This window comes from Rattus rattus, chromosome 6, assembly GCF_011064425.1.
Source record: "Rattus rattus isolate New Zealand chromosome 6, Rrattus_CSIRO_v1, whole genome shotgun sequence".
NCBI lineage: Eukaryota > Metazoa > Chordata > Mammalia > Rodentia > Muridae > Rattus > Rattus rattus.
Genome location: NC_046159.1, coordinates 77308551 through 77332395, shown reverse-complemented (window position 1 = coordinate 77332395; position 23845 = coordinate 77308551).

The window sequence follows — 23845 nt, the reverse complement described above, 5'->3', positions numbered from 1 at the left end:
GACATTGATTATAAGAATCCATGAACATAAGAAGTTTTTCCACCTTCCACTCTATTTCTCAAACATTCTCTTCAAAGATTTGAAGTTCTCATTGTAGAATTTAAAAAAAAAATCAAGAAGGCAAAGGACCCAATTAAAAATGGGCTGCAGTTCTGAACAGGGAGTTTTCAAAACACCAGAGAAGAAGTTGTAATTAGTGAGTGGAGCAGTCTCGGAACAGGAAATGGCAGCAGAGTGTTCACACAGATAGATCTTCTCCTCAAGAGAAACGCACTTGTCATGAATTACTCAAACAAGCAGAGCCTCCCCACCCATGAAGGCTGCTGTGAAGACCACCAAAGGAGAGGAAAACACAAAGTCCTAACCAGGAGGAGGCGCTGACTGGGGCTGGGACACCTACTTCGTTTGTATTTCTTATTTTCATCTAAGCTTTTGTCCTTCCTTGTTCAGAAGTTGTGTTTTAGCTTGAATCTCACCTAATAGGTTTCTATGACTCCTTCTTCTTTATCTGTACCTACTCTGCACCATGAATGTTACTATTTGCCACAAGTTTAATGAAGATCCTTCCTTTCTCCTTCAGGCTTCACCCTTTCTTTTCAGTTTTCCCTTCCCATCTTCATTTGGATAATTCATCACTGATGTGTTCAGCTCTAACAAGTATTACATATGCTTTCTGCAGACATGATCCTTTTGTCACTGTCTCTGAACCATGCACACATGTGAACTACATACGTGTTTTCTATGTAGGTTAACTCTGAAACTGCTATCCAAGCATCCCCACCTTGTAGGAAACCCAAGTGCAGACAACCAACTAAGAAGATTCACAGAAAAGAAGATGCACAACAAAAAGTGGATAAAAGGGGGAAAACATACTCACCTATTCAGTGGATTCACAATACAGCAAAGGAATTTTAGAAAATGAGACAAGAGTTTCTCTAATGAGGTCCCCATGTCACCTCAGTACCGGATTGGGAAATGGAGACGGTTAGATACCTCGAGCACACTGGCCAATCCTCATTGATTTAATGAGTTCAATTCAGTGAGAGACCCTGTATCAAAAATGAGGTTAAGAGAGATCAAGAACAACAGCCAACATCAACCTCTGGGATTCATATGTAGGTGCACACATATGCACATATACACACATGCACATGGACTATCACTGCGTAGTCTCACACCTGCTAACAAGTCTAGTACATATTAAAAGAGAAAATAATCAAGAATATATAATCATAATTTTGACTGTTTATGAGTCAAGTAATGGGGCTTCCAATTTCATAAATAAACACTAATAGACCACTTGTGTCTGGATAAATGATAATGACTTCAATAGCTGGCTCTCAAATTAAAAATCAGTAAAAAAAATCAATTCAGAGAGAAGCTTTATTCCAAATCATTTGTGTTTAATGGATATCTACACAATACTTCATAACTAGGAAATAGACATTTTTTTTCAGTGACGCATAGCACCTCCTCTGAATCAATCAGAGTGTAAGTCACAAAGAAACCTTAGCAAACAATGACTCTGGATTTTTACTGAGCCTAGTAAAATAAAATTAGAGGGAATAAGAATACACAAGACTACACAAATACTTGGAGAAATCAAAAGTGGGCCATAAGAGGAAAACAGTGAAAAGGTTAAAGATTTCTAGAATCTAGTGAAATCGAGGCACAGCTCAAAACTTTCAGATGCAGTGAACTGAATTCTGGAAATAAAGGCTGTTGCTGCCAAGTGAAAGTGCTAGGATGACTCCGAGATTGATCATATGCCTCCAGGCTTAGAAAGCAAGCATGAGCCAAAGCCACGTGAGGTAGATGGCAAAAAATAATGAAGAATATGGCAGAAACTAACAAAATGAAAGCTAAAAGGCTATCAGCCAACGTGTTGGTTCCTTGGAAAGACAAACAAGAGAACAAACCTCTAGCCAAAGGAAAGAGAAAGAAAAGTTGATTCAAAAAGATCGGCGCTGCCACAGCAGACTCCAGAGAAATCCAGAGGATCACAATGAAGTATTTAAAAAACTTTAGTACAAAAAATAGGGAATCAAGAAACACTGGCTAAATTCCTAAGCAAGTATGTCCTAAAGAATTAAATCCAGAACTCATTAACAAGTGAGGTATCAGAAGCAACAATAAAGGGTCTCCACAGACGAAAGCCCAGGATCAGACGGCTCTCCACAGACGAAAGCCCAGGATCAGACGGCTCTCCACACATGAAAGTTTAGGCTCAGGAGGCTTCCACAGGCAAAAGCCCAGGATCAGACAACTTTCCACAGACGAAAGCCCAGGATCAGACGGCGCTCTGCAGACACAAGTTCATGGTTAGACAGCTCTTTGCACGCAAAAGTCCAGAATCAGACAGCTCTCCAGAGACACGAGTCCAGGATCAAATGGTTCGCCACAGATGAAAGCCCACGGTCAGAGAGCTCTCTGTAGACAAGTCCAGGATTGGATGGATCAAAGAAAAGCTAATTCCCATAGTTCTCAAGCTTTTCCACAAAAATAGAATGGGGAGGAATACTACAAAACTCTTTCTACAAAGTCAGCATTACTCTGATAAGGATACAGCAGACTAGATAAGAACACAACAAAAAGTAAACTGTGTGTACCAATCGCCATGATGAAAATAGACACAAAAATTCTCAGCAAAGTTCTTCATGCGGGACTGTGAAAAGAAGCCTGGTAAGGTCGAGCTAAAGGCTTGAAGTGCCAGAGACCCTGAAGCGATAGCGCCAGAGAGGCTGAAGAGATGGTAGGAGCTTTGCCTGCTCCCGGGACCAGAAGCGTTCCCCCAGTCCCACTCCCGATTTGTGGTCATCAGACACATTAGGGCAATGCCCCAAGGCCTTGGACATGAAGATGAGGCATCCCTAACATCTCAGACTGAGACATGACCACAGTCAACTAGGCTCAAAGCAAGAGTTCTCCATGCTAATGAGGTGCTTAAGGTCTGGAGGGCTTAGCCAATAAACTTCCCTTCCCAGACATTCCTTCCTGAAAAAGGTATTTAATCTCAGGCCCACCCTGAGAAGCGGGATATGGTTTTATGCATCTACTTTCTGCCACAACAATAAATTATTTGGAACCATGGACTGTCTCTTTCATCAAGATCTGCTGTGGGAGAGCCATGGAGAAGGCCTTTGCCTACAGAGATGCAGTTAGTCTCCCATAGAAGGACTCTCTGCACTCCCAGGCACAACTGCCATCAGGCCTGTCGCTGTCAAGCCAAGCTAAGGGCCATCTCCCCTCTGGGACAAGCCAGAGACCCCCTTTCCCTACCCCAGGCTAGACGTTGGGACAGGGCAGGTCCTGCCTCCCCAAGCTTTGTCCTGGCAGAATGGATGCAGGCCAACAAAATGCTACACTTGCATAGCAAATTAAAAAATACTACAAGCAGGATGATATATTATGGATAAGGTGGTATTATCTCAAGGATGCAGGGTAGGTTTGACATAGGCAAATCAATAAATGTGTGACAAAGAATAGAGTTAAGGAACAATAATACCAAAAGATCATTTCAACAGATACAAAAAAGGCATTCAATGAACTTCAACATGTTTTCCCACAAAATTCCTGAAGAAATTATGAATAATAGAAAGATGTTCACAGCATGATAAAGGCTGTGTATGACAAAGAGTCAACAATTTACAAAACAAGAAAGAACTGAGGCTACTTCTAAAATCTGAAACAAGACGAGGGTACCCACTCTCTTTGCTCTACTTCAATATGATGTTCATAGTCCTAGGTAAAGCAATAAAGCAAAATATAGAAATAAAAGTGATACCAGTAGGAAAACAAGAAGGCAAATTATTCCTATTGCACATGATATGATTCCTTATTCAAGAGACCCTAAAGACTATAAGCAAAATTCGAGATCTGATAAATACCTTGAGCAATGTAACAGGATACAAAACTCAACATACAAAATCCAGCAATATAATAGTTACAGATTTGCCAAAAATTAATTAGGCATTATCAAAGCAGATTCTAAGTAATATCCATCAAACTTTCATGTCAGTCTTCACATAACTAGAAAATAAGTTTAATTTATATGTAAACAGACATTTCAGAATAGTCAAAGCAGAAAGAACTATTATAGTGCCTGACCTGAAATTATGCTATGGAAATATAATGACAAAGACAGTGTGGTGGTTTGGCTAAGAATGGCCCTTATAGTCTTATATAGTTGCATGCTTAGTCATCAGGAGTGGAACTATTTGAGAAGGTTTAGACGGTTAGGAGATGTGGCCTTGTTGGAGGAAGTGCAGCCTTTTTGGAGGAGGTGTGTCACTGAGGGTGGACTTGGAAGTTTCAAAAAGCTCACACAAAGTATAGAATCTCTCTCTCTCTCTCTCTCTCTCTCTCTCTCTCTCTCTCTCTCCCTCTCTCTTTCTCTCTCTCTTTCAGCTACTGCTCCCGTGACTGTTTATATGTTGCCATTTTTCTCATTCCTTACCATGATGATAATAGATTAAACCTCTGGAACTACTAGCAAGCACACAGTTGAATGCTTTCACTTACACTAATTGCCTTGTGTATGGCATGTGTCTCCTCAGAGCAATTGAACAGTGAATAAGACAGACAGCGTTGTACTGGCACAAGAACATATATGTGAGTGTAGAATACAATAAAAGAAATAAACTGGGAGAGGGAGAATAGAATAGAAGAAAATGGAATTCGTGCAGCATGATAGGAGAAGGCTAATACTGTGAAGAAGGAAGTAGGCCAACAGGAGGCAGGCAGGAAGTAGGGCAAGGGTGGAGTCATTGGTGAGACAGACTCCATCACAAAGTAAAGTCCCATGACTTTGCAACATTCTGGTTGTTGCATACAAGACTTTGTTTATGGAGAAGGAAGGAGATTACACTAAGGTGAGACTATAAGGAGGCAAGGATCTTGGGGATAGACCTTCTGACCTCCACCCCACAGTGCCGTTTGCCCTACTGTAGATGATGTTTGTTGGATAGGACCACTGTACACTGACTCACTTGATGAGGAGTGGCCTGATACAGAGTGTACCATGCTCTTTGTGTTTCATTAAAGTTGAGACTCTCCTTTTAAATTTGTACATCTTCTTTTATTTTCTTGGAAAATGCTATTCTTCAATTTATTTTTCCTGCCCATCTACATTAAATTTCCTACACTATTCATCTTGAAGATATTCCATTAAAATTTTTTTAAGAGCTGCTTTTAAATTCTTTAACACACATACTCACCTGACTAATGTCACAAGTCAATGTTCCCTCCTGGACACTAGAAGCCTTCACTCTAGGCCCGCTTCTCGTTTGCTGCCCTACAATTGCATTTAATGAGTGCTCTGTTACTGTAGCCCTTAATGCCATTATCTTTGAGTGAATGTTCATTTACGCTTAATAATGTGTTCGCCATGTCTCAGATCACCACTGCTTCATGAATGTCACTCTTCTAGCTTCTATTTCTGTGTTTTTTTAAAAGGTCTTTCTTTTGGTGAAATTGACTTAGTGACAAATACTCTCAATATTTGCTTGAATGTCTCTTTGTTGGTCATTTATCCAGACATAGAATTTAAAGTGATTATGTCCTATTTCTTGAAATAACAAGTGGGCTGACAGTCTGTCTTTAGCTCTCATTGTTCTGTTTTGGGCTTTTAGTTTGTTTGTTTTTGCTTTGCTTTTTTTTCAGTAAGGCATATGTAAGTGGAATGGTTGGTCTTCTTTGGTGGCTGTTAAATTAGTGTTTTTTCCTGTACTGCAATTCAGTCAAGATGCACATTGGCTATGATGCATCCCATTCTTGAGAAACTCCCACCAACCAGACAAATCATGCTTCTTTACAGCCTAGAAAATCCTTCATGTATACCAAGACATGAAAATATCTGCAGTGCACTGTTGTAAGAAAATAAGAAAATAAAAATAAAAATAAAAAGGTAAAAACAAAAACCGGGTGAAACGTTTTCCCTCAAGTGTTTTTCCCTGCTAAGGTTCCACACCTCACTGCCCCAGATATCTGCTGGATATCTTGGGCAGAAACATAGCCCAGCCACACACTTTCTTATACTGAGACTCCTACACAAAAGAACACACCACACAATAATCTTTGGTCCAATTGGTAGGATATAATTGCTCAGTTAAAAATACAAAGCCCGGTACCATCGATCCCTTGCACCTTTTATTTGCCAGGTCTCCAGCTTCTCCTTCTCCCACAACGACTCCTTGCTTCTCCTCTCTCTCTCTTTTTCTTTACTCACTCTCCCAAATATATCAACTCTTTTATGCTTTAGTTTCTCCTTCTCTTACAACGACTCCTAGCTTCTCCTCTCTCTCCATCTCTTGTCTCTTCTAACCCTTCTCAGTTCCCCATCTTGTCTCTAAACCGTTCCCTTCTTTCTCCTCGCTTCCTTCTCTTCTGCTCACTCTTTTAAACTGTCTCATCCTCCCCCCCACCTGCTCAGGTTCCACTGGCTCAACTGTCAACAACTGTCCTCTCTCAACCTAACCTCTGAATCCAATCCCCCTCCTGCTCCTGACTCCTTCCTCTGCCCAAATCTAGTGCTCTTGCCTTTATTCCACAAATTCAGAGAAAACTCCAAGGCAAACCACAACATTTCCCCCTTTTTGTCCAGTTAAAAAACCTTTTCCCTATACATAGGTGAACCAAGTATTATTACCATTCTGCAATTTACAAAACCAACAATATGCTGATCACCCAGTCCACCAACTCTGTTCACCAACCATGTTATCCACACCACATCTTGGCAAGGCAAACCACAACAGTGCACCACGTACATATACAAATGCACATGTATACATATGCAGATACATGTATGATGTGTGTGCTGCTATGTGTATGCATATGTAACATACATGCATGCAAGTACAAGCATATTTAATGTTACAGAGGGTAATTTGGTGATTTAGAGAAAAATTATTGGTGGAATCTGAAAGTGTTTTGTATCCCTCTTATCTCTGTCCCAACCTTCTATGTCATGTTAGATTTATTGCCTAGATGTAAGTTCTTTCTGAAGTTGAGTTTAATACGCTGCTCCCTGAATTTTACTCTGTCTATCTGGGAATTGGACTCGGGGGCTTTTTACAAGACTGACTAGCACTCTACCACTGAGGTATATGTTCAGCCCTAAATTTAAGGGTTTTTCCTTAGATTTATTTTTGTCATTTTGAGGTGTGTGTGTGTGTGTGTGTGTGTGTGTGTGTGTGTGTGCACATGTGTTTGTCCTCTCTGAAGGTTCTAAAGGACTCTGTCCTTGCTTCCCTCAACTCTACTACTTTAGAAATCCTGTTGTGTCATGATTTGTAGTTACAGATTTCCATCTTTTTTCCTCTCCTTGCTGCACATGGTTTTCTTCTTGATGTGTCTCTATCTGCACTTTTTCCTTCTTGCAAGATGCCAAGCATTGAATTATGGCCTGTCATTGTTTTGTATGAGCTCATCTAAATTTGATTAAATCTATGCAGACCCTATTTCCAAACAAGGTCACGTTCAACACTGAGTAAAGACTAGATTTCAGCATATTTTATGTCCCCCCTCTTTCTTGCATATTGTATATTGTGTATATTTTGGGGTGTGTGTGTGTGTGTGTGTGTGTGTGTGTGTGTGTGTGTGTGTGTGTGTGTGTGTTTGTGTGTGTGTTAGGCAGGTGGACTAGCTAGTCAGTGCCTTGACTCTCCCTGCACCTGCCTGTCAGTGCTTGAATGACAGGCATGGCTGTACTCAGCTCTTTCCTGTAGGTTTTGGGATTTCCAGCCATGCTTACATATCAAGTCCTCTTACCCACGGAGCCATCTTCTCAGCCTACTTTCAGCCCTAATAGCAGGTGGACTCTTTTGTATTCTTTTTAAAACCAGGAGATTATTGTTAACATGTATCACATTCATTCATTATTTTTTTTGTCATCCTTAAATAGAAAACCTACTGGTAGCCAAGATTATAGCAATGCCCAGGATAAACTACTTTCCAAAACATAGAAATGAACCATCCCAGAAAAAAAGACTAAACAGAATTAAACTTCAGATAATTAATATTAATGCAGCTAATAAAATGACAAAAATTGAGAATTCTTAAAGTGTAATAAAACTAAACTAGAATTAATATATTAGATTATATTTGATTACAGTGATGTGTTTATCTGTCATTTTAGCTTTCTGCCATGTTTTCGTGTCAAGACTGTGTAGCAGGAATGAGCTTCTTTCAAGCCTGTCATTGTGCTCTGTTCTTTATGCTCCTCCTTTATCTTCAGTCCCAGGCTTAGGATAAGATGAGAACTGCCTGGTAGAGGCAGCCATAGAATGAAATGTCCCTTTTCACATAATGCAGCTGGCCGGTTCCTGAGAATTGATTTTTCTCTGCAGCATAAGATGAAGGGCTTCGGTGCATGAAGTTATTATTTCCCTAAAATCAATCTATTTTAGCCTCCACCGTGGGAACATGAGAGGAACAAAGGCCGCACAGCTTGGACGGCTGTTTTCTTAGGGGAAGCGGAGCTTGGTTGAAGGTTGTGAATAGCAGCAGTGCAAGGCTATTAATAATGGTAAACGACAGCAATGTTGTGATGGTGCGAACCCTGGGAAGAGATAAGCTAGGAAAAAAAGAGCACTGTTTTTTTTTTTTTCCTTTTAAAAAAAGAAAGAATTAAGGATAAAGTGAGAAGCTGGTCAGAGAAGCAAGGTCATTGATGGAAAGCTTCGTGCCACTCTGAATAAACAGAACTCAGTTTTTATTGTAACTCTGTAAGATAAATCTTATATTTAGAGACCTCACAAGTGCTCCATAGGGTGAGGTTGAGGTGGAGGTGGGGGTGGGAGGGTGGTCTCCTCATTGCTTCAACAACCCCATGTCTCCAATTTCACCACAAACTTCTCTCTCTCTCTCTCTCTCTCTCTCTCTCTCTCTCTCTCTCTCTCTCTTTCATTCTTTTTTCTTTCTTTTTAACCCTGTATTTGAATTGCCCATCTTGACTTCTTAATGGCCTATCCCACCACACAGAAACATTAGACATAAAATAAATAAAGTTAAAAAAATTAAAATGAGGAAATAATAGGAGGTGAAACTGTGTTTGAAAATTTAACATAAGATTAACAATAATAGGCCCTAAAACCATTTTTTGGGGGGGGGGTATTATTACTAGCACAGTTTACTTGCAGATTGCAAGAAAGTTAAGTTGAGGTCATCGAGTAGGGAACTGGGTGGCTGAGAAAATTTTATAAATCATCATTAAAAAATTTTAGTTGCCAATTTGTAATTGTGAAAACAGTCTTCATTTTCCTAGAGGCCAGCTAGATACTGCAGTGTGGGTGGGTGGGGAGATGGTGGGGCAAATACTTTTTATTATTCTGCATCATAATTTAATAACTTAAATATCTGGGCCCCATTTTAATGAAAATGGTTATATCCTCCAGCGTAAGCACAGGAGGAGTAGGGTGTTGAGTGCTACACAAAGCCAGTGCAACTGAAAGGATGTAGTATTGATTTTATTTTTACAGATGAAACCTAAAAGGAATTGAAAGCTAAAGTAAAAGCACCCTACTCCTGTAATTAAAATAGAAGATTCAGATTTCCTTTTCAGTACTTTTTCCAAGGAAAAAAAGAAACAAAAAAAAAATACAAAAACATATTCAGTAAATTTTACTTGAGCAAAGACTAATTAAAGAATCAAGCCAGGGGTTGGGGATTTGGCTCAGTGGTAGAGCGCTTACCTAGGAAGCGCAAGGTCCTGGGTTCGGTCCCCAGCCCCCCGGGGGGGGGGGGAAGAGTAGAAGAATCAAGCCACACTTTGAACCAGACAGGATTTCCCTGCCTGCATCAGCTGATGGAAAATAAATGCCCAACCTCATCCCCCTATCCCCCTACTTCCCATCCCCCACCCCTAATGAGAACCTCAAGAGCAGGGCGGGGCTAAGTAATGCTAGAATTTGTAAAAGCAGGAAATACTTGTGGCTTTTTCTTAAAATTAGAGGCAGAAAGCTAACTATAACTGTTTTATATGAATTGATTATTATTTTCCATTGAGAGTGGATCCAACTGCACCAGTCAGTAATCCCTGTGACCAAGGCAGTCCGACTCTTGTTTTTTTCCCAACATTACTTTATTTGTAATACTGTATACACCTATATGCCTGAAATGCATCATCTGAAATTTTTAATCTCTTATCAGATTTATGGATTTGACAAACCAAGTATTGGTTCAGAAAACTACTGCAGCAGGTTTAGAAGTCACCTCACCTACTTTTTAACTTATGTCATTTTATTCACTGTATGACATAATTATTCATAGGGTGACGATCTTTTAGTGCAGAACTTTACAGACACAGGAAGAAGCAGGTACGCAGCTTCTCGCTCCATGAGTCCAGTGCAATTATTCCTTCTGAAAGCTCGGCTGTGTTTCCACTCTGAGTGAATAGCACTGGGCTTTAGATAAATTATCATGACCAATTGGATAGGAATTCAATTACAGAGTTCATTTAAATTTCAGTTCATAATGTTTCTAGTGAATGTTGACTTACCATGAAATTCTGCTTTAGCAGGAGAATTTTCCGACTTCTGTTGGTGTGAAGTTGGCAGTTTTGGGAAAACGTCCAGTTTCTGACTTAGAGTTTGGGAACTGCCCAGCCCGGTGACAGGACCATGGAGTAACAGAATCCTTACCACAAATCTAGAATTCAAGACAAGTAGCACAACAGCAACAACAACAACAACAACAACAACAACAACAACAACAACAACATGAACTCTTTGCTGGTAACAAAATGAACATAGTTACAGGTAAAAGGAGAGTTCTTTGCAGTAGTGATGCAGGTGAAGGGGAAATTTGCTTATTTCTGTGCCATATAAGAGTTTTTGATATTTATGATTGTGAACAGTAAAATGAGGTCCATACAATTTCTCAAATGTATGTTAGTAACACAACTCATGAAACACAGCTCAGTGCTTCCCATATAATTTAACACATCACATAGTCCAACAGCTCATATATTTAGTTTCTTCTCACATCAAGAAAAAAGGATTAACTTAGAATTTATTTTTGGGAAATTTACTGAAAACATTAAGGGCTAAAAACTTCTAATCAAAATACAATCTGTGAATATCAATAACTATTCATTGAAGATATTTATAATTAAGACTGGAAGGGAAAATACAAAAAATTACACAGTGTAGAAAATTATCTTAGTTATGTTTTCTTTTTATTTTGGAATTTATTTTTTCTTATATATGTAAGTTATATATATATGTATATACATTTTTGGTTATTTTATTTGTCTACATTTCTTTTTTTAGTTGTATATTTTCTTTATTTACATTTCAGATGTAATCCCATTTCCTGGTTTCCCCTCCAGAAACCCCCTATCTCATCCTCTCCTCTATGAGGGTTCTCCCCCACCCTAGCATTCCTCTACACTGTGATAGTAAGCCTTCACGGACCAAGGGCCTTTCCTCCTATTGATGCCAGATAAGGCCATCCTCCACTGCATATGCAGCTAGAGTCATGGGAACCTTACATGTGTATTCTTTGGTTGATGGTTTAGTCGCTGGGAGCTCCGCGGGTTTGGTTGGCTGATATTGTTGTTCTTCCTATGGGGTTGCAATCCTCTTCAACTCCTTTAGTCCTTCCCCTAAATCTTCCCTTTGGGTTCCAGTGCTCAGTCTGATGATTGGCTGAGAACAATCACATTTGTATTGGTCAGATACTAGCAGAGCTTCTCTGGGGCTAGCTATACCAGGCTCCTGCCAGCAAATGCTTCTTGGCATCATCAGTAGTGTCTAGATTTTCTGTCTGCAGATGGGATGGATGCCTAGGTGGGCAGTCTCTGGATGGCCTTTCCTTCAGTCTCTGTGCCACTCAGTCCCTGTATTTTCTTTAGACAGAAATAATTCTGGGTTAAAAATTTTGTGATGGGTAGATGACCTCATCCCTCAAACAGCTGTGCCTATCCACTGATATCTCCCTTGTGTTGTTTTTTGATAATGTCTTCCCTGTTGGGTCCTAGGAACCTCTTGTTCTCCTGGCTTCTGGGACTTTCTAGTGGATACCCCAAGTTCCCATTCCCCAACTGCTACTCTCCTCCATTTAACGTCTGCACCCTCTGAACTTATCCCCTGTGTTCTCCCATATCTGACCCTGCAGCCTTTTATCCTCCCCCTCCTCTCCCCCTCCCAGGCCCCTCCCTCCCTCTACTCTCTGAAATTATTTTGCTCCTCCTTCTAAGTAGGATCAGAGCATCCACACTTTGGTCTTCTGTCTTCTTGGGCTTCATATGGTCCTTGAGTTGTATCATGGATATACCAAGTCTTTTTTTTTTTTTTTTTGTCTATTATCCAATTATCATCGAGCACATACCATATGATTGTGTTACCTCACTCAGGATGATATTTTCTAGTTCCATCCATTTGCCTAAGAATTTCAGGAAGTCATTGTTTTTAATAGCTGAGTAGTATTGTATGGTCCATTGTATAAATTGTATAAATGTACCATATTTTCTGTATCTATTCCTCTGTTGAGGAACATCTAGGTGATTTCCAGCTTTTGGCTATTATAAATAATGCTGCTATAAACATAATGGAGCATATATGTTGGAGTATCTCTAGGGTAGTGTAGCTGGGTTCTCAGGTAGAACCATTTCCAATTTTCTGAGGAACCGCCAGACAATTTTCCAGAGTGGTTGTACCAGGTTGCATTCCAAACAGCAATGGAAGAGTGTTCCTCTTTCTCCACATCCTCACTAGCATCTGAGTTTTTGATCTTAGTCATCATGACTGGTATAGGGTGAAAACTCAGGGTTGTTTTGATTTGCATTTCCCTAATAACTAAGGATGTTTAACATTTTTTAGGTGCTTCTCAACCACTTGAGATTCATCTGTTGAGGTTCTTTGTTTAGATCTGTACCCCATTTTTAATAGGGTTATTTGATTCTCTGGAATCAATCTTCTTGAGTTTTTGTATATATTGGCTATTAGCCCTCTGTCAGATGTAGGAATGGTAAAGATCTTTTCCCAATTTGTAGTTTGCCATTTTGTCCTATTGACAGTGTTTTTTTGCCTTACAGAAGCTTTTCAATTTTATGAGATCCCATTTGTCAATAGTTGATCTTAGAGCATGAGCCATTGGTGTTGTGTTCAGAAAAAATTTCCCCTGTGCAAATGTTTTTTGTTATTCCATATGAATTTGTAAATTGATCTTTCTAACTCTATGAAGAATTGAGTTGGAATTTTTTGATGGGGATTGCATTGAATCCGTAGATTGCTTTTGACAAAATGGCCATTTTTCCTATATTAATACTGCCAGTCCATGAGCATGGGAGATCTTTTCATCTTCTGAGACCTTCTTTGATTTCTTTCTTCAGAGACTCGAAGTTCTTGTCATACAGATCTTTCACTTGCTTAGTTAGAATCACACCCAGGTATTTCATATTATTTGTGACTATTGTGAAAGGTGTCATTTCCCTAATTTCTTTCTCAGCCTGATTATCCTTTGAGTAGAGGAACCTACTGATTTGTTTGAGTTAATTTTATGGCTCCATCCACATATATAGCAGAAGATTGCCTTGTCGGGTATCAATAAGAGAAGAGGCCCTTTATCCTGTCAAGGCTTGGTGCCCCAGTGTAGGAGAATGTCAGGGAGGGGCGGTAGGAGGGAGTGGTGGGTGAATGGGGGAGCACCCTCATAGAAGCTGGGACAGATAGTGGCTATCTGGAGGGGAAGCCAGAAAGTGGATAATATTTGAAATGTAAATTTACAAAAAAAGAGTAGGCAATACAATCTGTTCCCTATTCTTCCTTAATCTAGGGAGCCAAGATAACCCCTGTAGAATATGATGATGATTCCAATAAATAATTTTCAGTAAAAAATAATGGATTAATTTACATTCTTCTACATGCATACCTCCTATTGAACCAGCACCATTTGTTGAAAATGTTGTCTTCGTTCCAGTGGATAGTTTTGGCTTCTTTGTCAAAGATCAAGTGACCTAAGGTATATGGGATTATTTCTGGTTCTTCAATTTTTTTCCATTGATCTACCAGTCTGTCTCTGTATCAATACCATACACCTTTTATTGTGATTTCTCTGGGGTACAGCTTGAGGTCAGTGAAGGTGACTCCCTAAGAACTCTCATTGTTGATATTAGTTTTGTTATTCTGGGTTTTTTGTTATTCCAGATGAATTTGAAAATTGCTCTTTCTATCTCTGCGAAGAATTCAGTTGGAATTTTGATGGGGATTGCATTTAATCTGCAGATTGCTTTTGGTAAGATGGCCTTTTTTATTATGTTAATCCTGCCGATTTATGCCCATGGGAGACTTTTTTCATCTTCTGAGGTCTTGTTCAACTTCCTTCTTCAGCAACAGGAAGTTCTCGTCCTACAGATCTTTTATTTGCTTGCTTAGAGTAACAGCAAGATATTTTATATTATTTGTGACTATTGTGAAGGGTGTCATTTCCCTAATTCCTTTCTCAGCCCCTTTACCTTTGGAGTAGAGGAAGGCTAGTGATTTGTTTGAGTTAATTTTGTATCCAGCCACTTTTCTGAAGTTGTTTTTCAGGTTTAGAAGTTCTCTGGTGGGATTTTTGGAATCACTTCACTATGCTATTATATCATCTGCAAATAGCGATATCTTTGTTCTTCCTTTCCAATCTGTATCCCTTTGACCTCCCTTTGTTGTCTAATTGTACTGGCAAAACTTTGAGTACTATATTGAATAGGTAGGGAGAGAGTGGGCACCCTTGTCCAGTCCCTGATTTTAGTGGGATTGCTTCAAGTTTCTCTCTATTTAATTTGATGTTGGCTACTGGTTTGCTGTACATTGCTTTTACTGTGTATATGTATAGGCCTTAAATTCCTGATCTTTCCAAGACTTTTAACATGAAGGGGGTATTGAACTTTGTCAAATGCTTTCTCAGCATATAATGAGATGATATGTGTTTTTTTTCTTTGAGTTTGTTTATATAGTGGTTATGTTGATGGATTTTCATATATTGAATCATCCCTGCATCCCTGAGATGAAACCTACTTGATCATGATGAATGATCATTTTGAGGTGTTCTTGGATTTAGTTTGAGAGAATTTTATTGAGTATTTTGGCATTGATATTCATAAGGGAAATAGGTCTGAAGTTCTCTTTCTTTGTTGGGTCTTTGTGTGGTTTAAATATAATTGTGGCTTCATAGAAAAAAATCTGTTTTTATTTTGTGGAATAGTTTGAAGAGTATTGGTATTAGGTTTTCTCAGAAGTTCTGATAGAATTCTGCAGTAAATCCATCTGCTCCTGGCTTTTTTTTTTTTTTTTTGAGAGACATTAATTAATTAATTTATTTTTACACACCAGATTTATTCCCTCCTGGTCCACCCAACCCCCCAGAGTTCCACATCCCATACCTCCTCCCCGCCCCTTCACTTACTCCCCACCACCGCTGTCTCCACAAGGATGTCCTCACCCCACCCACCCCACCAGACCTGTAAACTTCTTGGGACCTCCAGTCTCTTGAGGGTTAGGTGCATCTTCTCTGACTGAACCCAGACCCAGGAGTCCTCTGCTGTATATGTGTTGGAGGCCTCATCTCAGCTGGTGTATGCTGCCTAGTTGGTGATCTAATGTCTGAGAGATCTCAGAGGTCCAGATTGAGACTGTTCATCCTCCTACCATATTGTTCTCCTCCTTAGCTTCCTCCAGCTTTTCCCTAATTCAACTATGGGGCTCAGCATCTTCTGTTCATTGGTTGGGTGCACATATCTGCATCTGACTTTTTCAGCTGCTTATTGGGTCTTTTAGAGATCAGTCCTGGTAGGTCCCTTTTTGTGAACGCCCCATAGCTTCAGTAATGGTGTCAGATCTTGGGGCCTCCCCTTGAGCTGGATCACACTTTGGGCCTGTCAGTGGACGTTGTTTGCCTCAGGCTGTTCTCCAATTTCATCCAGGCATTTCTTTCAGGCAGGAAGAATTACAGTTCAGAGCTTTGGCTGTGGACTGTCAACCCCATCTCTCACTTGATGCCCTGTCTTGCTGTTGGAGGTAGATTCAGTAAGTTCCCTCTCCCCACTGTAGGGCTTTTCATCTGGGTTCCACACCCTGCTTTGAGTACTGAGAGTCTCTCAATTCCCAGGTCTCTGGTACATTCTAGAGGGTCTTCCCCAACCTCCTTCCTCCCAAGATCTCCTGTTTCCATTTTTTTGCTGGTCCTCAGGGCTTCAGTCCTTTTCCCCACCCTGTACTAGATCATGTTCCCCTCTCCTCCCACCCCCATCCCCCTTCCCTCCCATGTCCCTCCCTCTCTCCCCACTTGATGACCACTTCTATTTCATTAGGGGTTGTGGAACTATTAAATGATTTATCTGATCCTGATTTAACTTTCATACATGGTTTCTGCCTAGAAAATTGTCAATTTCCTGCAGATTTTTCAGTTTTGTTGAATATAGGCTTTTGTAGTATGGTCTGATGATTTTTTGAATTCCCTCAGTTTCTGTTGTTATGTCTCCCTTCTCATTTTTGATTTTGTTAATTTGAATACCGTCTCTGTGCCATCTGGTTAGTCTATCTAAGGGTTAGTCTATCTTGTTTATTCTCTAAAAAACAGTTCCCAGTTTTGTTGATTCTTTGTATAGTTCTTTTTGTTTCTATGTTTGATTTCATGCAGATAGGTATTCTGAAGAATCTTATAAAATTTGGTACAACTGGGCTGTTCTGGGGAAAGATTGGCCATTTCTAATGAATTTTAAATAACACAATACCACTGGGCTTCAAGATACCTTGAACAACAGGAAGCTAACACAGCTGCTTTCATCCCTGGCTGCAAGGAAACTCAGCTGTAGAGTTTGAAAAGTGCTGGTAGTTGTATGCTAGCCCTGCATGTTTTCATGTAATTGGCCTAGAACAGAGAGTCTGTAAGTGTTCTCACATTGCAACTAAGAACCATTGGAATAAACTGTATAGGGTCCTTCCTATCAGCATCATAGTTTCAGGTCTTATATTTTCAGGTTTGATCCATTTTGAATTGATTTTCATGCAGGGTGAAAGATGTGGACTTTTCATTCTTCTATATGTGAAAAACCAAGTTTCCCAGCACCATTTGTTAAAGAGGCTGTCCTTTTTTCAATGTATGTTTGGATAATTCAGTCAGAAATTATGTTGCTATAACTGTATGGGTTTACTTCTGGGTCCTCTACAGTGTTCTATTGTCCTATAGTTTAATTTGTGCCACTATCATGCTGCTTTTCTGATCATAACTCTGGAATATGACTTGAGGTCACAGATTCCAGCAGTGTTCTTTCAGCTTGAGTAGATTGAGCTGTGGCCATTTGTGCTTCTGTATGAGTTTTAATTTTTTTCTAATTTCATGAGGAAGATCATAGAGATTTTGATGGGCATCCTTGAATCCTTTTGGTTATATAGTCATTTTCCAATGAATAATTCTGCTAATCCATGAGCATGAGAGGTCTTTCTATCTTCTAATGTCTCCTTCCACTTCTTTCCTTAGTGTCTTAAAATTTCCACTGTAGAGCTCTGTCAACCTCCAAGGTTGGTTGATTCCTGGGTTTTGTGAATGTGATTCCTTCTTCTGATCTTACTTGGTGAGTTCATTACTGGTTTGAAAGAAAGAGGCTTATTTTCATGTTTACTCTGTATCATACTACTTTGCAGGGGAAATAATTTGTCAGGTCTAGGAGGTTTTATGGGTCCTGTGGGTATATTACTAGGTCTTTTGCAAACAAGGATAGTTTGACTTATTCCTTTCTTAGTTCTATCCCTTTTATTTCTTTCTATTTTCTTATTGTTCTCCCTAAAACCTTAAACATTCTGTTGACTAAGAGTAGAGAAAGTGAGTGCAGATCTCAGTCCAGATTTAGAGGACTCTCAGGTTTGCTTTTAAAAATTTCAGATTTAGGAAATGTTGGCTATATATTCAAAATGTGCATATACACAATGTATTTTTGAATACAAATCAAGTTATATAAGAAATGTTCACAAAATTAGAAAAAAATATGACATTAAGAAGTATCATTGACCGATTACAATAACATTAAGAAACAGCAAACAAGTGAAGAAGAGACCCCAAAGAATAGGAAAAATTGTTTTCCAACTATATATCACACAAGGGATATGTAGAATAGTAGGAAACACACACACACCACACAGACACAGACACACACACACACACACACACATACACACACAGAGACAGAGACACAGAGACAGAAACAGAGAGAGAGAGAGAATAAAGGAAGGAAGGTGTAAACCGTTTAAGTCATTCAACCAATCAGTGGACTAATGTAACAATTGGTGTCAAAAGAAGAAATACAAAAATTCAATAAATACTTGAAAAGTTAGCATTCTTTGCTCTCGGGGAAATGCAAGTTAAAGCTGCTTTGAGGTTCCGTCTCATCCCAGTCAGGATGGCTATCATCAAGAAATCAAGTGCTGGCAAGAATTAAGGGGAAAAGGAACCCTTATTTCCTGCTTCTATAAGGTTAAACTTTTTCAATCTCTATGGAAATCAATATAGATTCAGCTCTTTAAAGCAATAAGACTAGGACTACCATGTGACCCAGTCACTTCTGGGTATAGACACTGAGAACTTTAAATAAACCACAGAAATGCTTGCACTGTCAGGAAACAATCCGTTTGAACGGTCATCTCATATGAATGGGTAAAGGGAATGTGGTACATGTAAGAGTGGTATTATTGTTATTATGCAACAGTAAAGACAACTAAAACCATTATATTTGCAGGGAAATAGACACAACTGAAAATCATTATGCTGAGTATAATAAGCCAGATATAGAACATAGATTATGTGTGAGCATCTTTAAATATGTGTACATTTGTAGGTTGCAAAACCAGAGAAAAGAACATCAAAAGGGTGTAAGAGACCTTAAAGGAGATGAGAAATAGGAAGAACAATAGAGCACATGTATTGGGAAATAGAGGGGACCCATAGTAGGAAAGGGGGCCAGCTAGAGCTGGTGAGGACAAGCATGATGATACACATATAAAGGCATTGTGAGCCCTTACTTTATATGGTATCAAAAACATTCATTAATAGAAGAAAAATCTGTGGGTTGGGAGTGAACCTTGGAAATCTAATGTCCTCTGGCAAGAAATGTCTGCTAGTTGATTTGATTTCATATGCCACTTTCTCTGGCTTTCCAGATGTCCAGGTGGCCTGTGCTGACTCCCTTCCCTTAGAGGTATTTTCCGCTGCCACTTTAACTCCTATGTTTAATGATAAACCTTTGCCTTCTCTATAGCAAGCAATGTGTTATAAGATGTGAAGGTCCCTCCAGGCTAAATTCTTCTTGCTATGAAGAGTAGTAATATGAATAATTATTTCTCTAATTTAGGAGAGCCTCATCCAGCACATGGCGGAAATTGGCTTCTCTTTCTATTTGCTCAGCCCCTTCCTCTATTAAGCAGGGCCTAGGGCACCACTTTCCCAAGAATCTCCCCGGAGAGACCCAGTTGTACTATTTGATAACACTGAGTATATTATAGATACACTTGTGTTCCTGATGTGAGAATCTATGCTCAGATGTACGGTTTTCATTGGTGTTAAAATTTACTTTTACCATCTGTCCGAGAGATTGTATAATTAAAGACAGAAATAGAAGGTTACAGTATCAGAAAACAGGGTCAAAGTTTTACCCATTTTTTACTAGTTCCAGGAATTTAGACAACTTTTCCTCATATTATTTAAAAAAAGGTTGATTTTACCTCAGGAATGGTGAAAATTAGGATAATTAGGATGTGAACTTAAATCATGCTAAAAAAAAATCATCCTATATAACCATTTTATAATCCTATATAACCACTACAGCTATGCTACTGAATTGGAAATGTAGTAATTGCTATTTTGCAGTTGAGCAAACAGGTGAGAGCGACATGCCCACATCATGCAGCTGGTGTAGGATTTTGCACATAGAACCTGGTTTTGTGAACAGTATAACAGAAAGTTACTTAGAGTTTTATTACTGTGAACAGACACCATGACCAAGGTAATTCTTATAAGGAGAACATTTAATTAGGGCAAGCTTACAGGTTCAGAGGTTAAGTCCATTATCATTAAAGTAGGAGCATGACAGCATCTTGGCAGGATGGTAGAGCTGGAGCTGGGAGTTCTGTATCTTCATCTGAAGGTTGCTAGCAGAATTCTGACTTTCAGGTAGCTAGGATGAGGGTCTTAAGGCACACACCCCACATTGACATACCTACTCCAACAGGGTCACACATTCTAGTAGTACCACTCCCTGGGTCAAGCATATACAAACCATCACAGTTACAAAAGAGTATGAAGTGCAAAAACAAGCCTTTTAATACTAGCCTTCTTGGGACTCAAAGGTGTGTGTCTACAGCAAAGGTTTTGTGATTAGGGCTGCTTCAGTCTCTTTGTGTGCCCTTTTAATGTTAGCTTAGCACTGGGATTTTGCATAATCCTCTCTAACAGAAGTGAGCACACTTAACCAAATAGAGGAGCTTTTGAACAGTGCACAGATGCATTGGTGCAGCTATGTATCCACTTATAACAAGCTTGGTTTAACTTGGGTTAATATGTAAACTTCTACAAGATCCAAGTTTAATTTAACTTAGATCAACGTGTCAACTTTTATTGTCATTCTTGCTTCTACAGACGCAGATTCTAACTCTTGTCATAAATTCTTGTTAATAGTATCTGTTTCCTACACAATTTCCAAGCCTGGGGGAAGGGGGCGGGGGAGGGCTACTTCACAGGACCCTGGCAGCTTGCTTGCCTGACAGTTGTTTTCCTATGGAAGATTCCAGTCATCTGGTCAGGCAGAGTCAGAAAAGCCTCCTCATAATTTGCCAGTATAAATTGACTCTTGTAATCGCTGCTGTTACTGGGTTGGCTTCACAAGCAATTCCTCACAAATTAGGAGGCGTGATGGACACTGTGTGAGTGTACATCGTTTTATATCCCTTTCTGTGAGCCTGAAAGAGAAAAACGTCTGTCCCATAAGGAAAAGTGTAGTTCACATTTTTGTTGTGTTTTGTGTTTTCATGATAGCTCTTGGCTGTTTCCAGCTCCCCTTTTGGCTTGCCTGTAACATTGATGTAGACATTTCTCAGGAGAATGTGTGTCGGAATACAGAATTCATGAGAGTGGCACCAGTTCTCTGGGTAAAGGCCTTTAGGAGAAATACTTCCTTTGATATTTATCCCCAACACTGAGCATATTGACACTTCATTAATTGAACTAAGCCAACGAGACATCCCCCCACCCCATCTCACCCCTATGAGTGCTATCTGTGTTATGGGACAAAGAAGATGACATTCGGCTGATTTCTGTAACTCTGACATCGTAAGAGGGTGTCAAGTTTCCCTACTGCTCTTTTATCAATGTATCATGCACATTGTAAATGAAAACATCACAAGATTTACTATCATAGTTCTGGAGGCCAAAACTCTAGTGTGGCAGGGAAATCAATGGACAAACAAAATGGTATTCTCTCTGGAAACTCTGGACCTGTTCCCCCACTTTCCCAGATGCTTGCAGCTATCAGCATTCCCACCTCATAACTGCCTTACTCCATCATCACGGCACACAGAGCGGCTCTTTCAAATACCCACTTCTCTCCTCTGCTTTTTATTCATGTATTCTTTATTCTTGACTCCAACACTCCATTCTCCAGATGTGGTAAAAGCCTCTCATGGTAGCACTGAAATCACTCAGATATTTCAGAATTGTTTCCCTACCTCAAGTTCTTAGTCATAGACACAGAGCCACTTATACGATGCAGTGATGAATTTCAGAAACTAGGATGATGTCTGAAAAATTAGAATCGATATATAAGAAAATTACTACATGAACCATAGCTTGGTAAAATTGTCATTGCTGCCACTTTTACACACACACACACACACACACACACACACACACACACACACACACACACACACGTGCACACAGTGCAAACACATAGATGCGAACTCATACATGCACCTTTTTTTTCTTTTAATAAACTTCCATTTGACAGTTCAAACTTCTTACACAGAAAAAAAGTCAGGGGTATACAGTTGTTTATCAAGAAAATCACACAATTTTCAATATTTTCCTCTGAGAAAATGCCAAATTCCTGGGATTTGACATTATTTTCAGTCATTTATTTTTATATAAGCATAGAACCCCCAGGCTTCCTCAAGCATGGGGGCAGAACCGGCAGCTTGACACGACAGATCTCAGCATCAGAGTTCTTTGTAATCTGTAGCTTGGAACACTATCCTAACCCAAGGCTACCTCTCTGTTCCTTGGCTCTTTCTCCAAGGCAGTCTCAGCTGTGTTTGGAGCTAAGCCTGAGCTAGCTCCTCTGTGTACTGTCCTGCCTGCTGTTTACGCCCTGTCCTCCTCAGAGAAGAAGCGAGGATGCCCTCCCCTAACCTAGTCTACGTAACATATGGTCACCGGCCCCTCGGAGTAACACATGCATATCCTACATGTGGTAAATGCCCCCAGAAATTCATTAGCTTCTGCTCACATTTCTCTCTTGCCTCCTACACCTTGAGATTAAGGAACACAAATAATCCCTTTTCTCCATTTTTTTCCCTTCCCTTCTCAGGAATGAGTATAAGCCCCTATGATTCCACACAGTCATTACTGTGAGAAATTTAAAAATCAGTAAAAGTGAAAATAGTTTAAAGCAGTTGGGAGAGGGGAGTCCCAAAATCAGAGAAAAGGGGAAGAATCCCAGCCTCTGGAATAGTCGATAGACTGTTGATTGACAGGGGTCTACTTATATGGAGTCCGTTTGAGACATGAGAGGTGGAGACTTGTTGATTCCCTTTATAAGTTTACAAAAGGGAGATAAGTTTTAGACATTTTAGCTTTACCATTTTTGTAATTTGTACTGAAACCCATCTATTCACATTTGCATCATAACAGAGGCTTGGGAAACATTTTAGGTTAAAAGGATGAACACTTTTTAAGGTGACCTCAGGGAAGACAGAACCTTCTCTGTACCAGAAGAGGCAAAAGCTCACTTGATCTTGACTATTCAGTATGACTACAGACTGTGAAAGGAGCTTTTCCCCTCTGTTCAGAAGCTTGGGTGCATATAAATTTAGCACAAATGAGAAGCACTTTTAAGTCTATGCTCAGAGGACAACCAAAGGAAATTTAAGCTCTTGAGCTTGTAATTATGATAATAGTGGGTCATATACTGGGAGCTTTACCAGAGTTAGACTAATAATATTTCAGAACTCCACTGATTAATGTTAAAGCTCTGAACTGAAGTCCTAATACAACAGTAGCATAGCAAGGAGAAGAAATCTGAAGCATTTTTTCATTCCTTTTATATGCCATCAATCACATTTTTATCACCATTTAAGTTTTCGCATCCTCCAACCTTTATAAATTGCCTTTATCAACCTTACAACACCTTCTTAGACCCTAAAACACTTTCTTAGATCCTCACAACCTAAGAGTCTGTATCTTCAGACCTTTCATAACCTTGACACTTTCCCCGTCCATCCAAGTATATACTATGAAACAAAAGCAGTTGATTACCAGGAGCAGTCACTGCAATGCAAGCTCCTTCAGATAAAGGTATAGTAAAAAGCTGTTTTCTGCATCTGGTAACAAGGCAGACTGTTTCTAGAACTAGTGGTATTAGCTCTAGGAAAGTGAAGCTTGAGCCTGAGTTTTACACATGAGGCAGACTGAAAAGGTATCTGAAAATTTGGTTTCTGCTGTTAAACTAATAAATTATTCACTAGTCTAGTCTTCAAACCCATCAGAAAGCTGAGAAGGATAAATTTCACCTGAGTAAGCAGGAAGTGCAGACCACGCAGCTTCTGAGTCTATTAAAAATGACAGAAGCTTACCTACTAACGGGACAATCTCCCAAGGTCCCTTT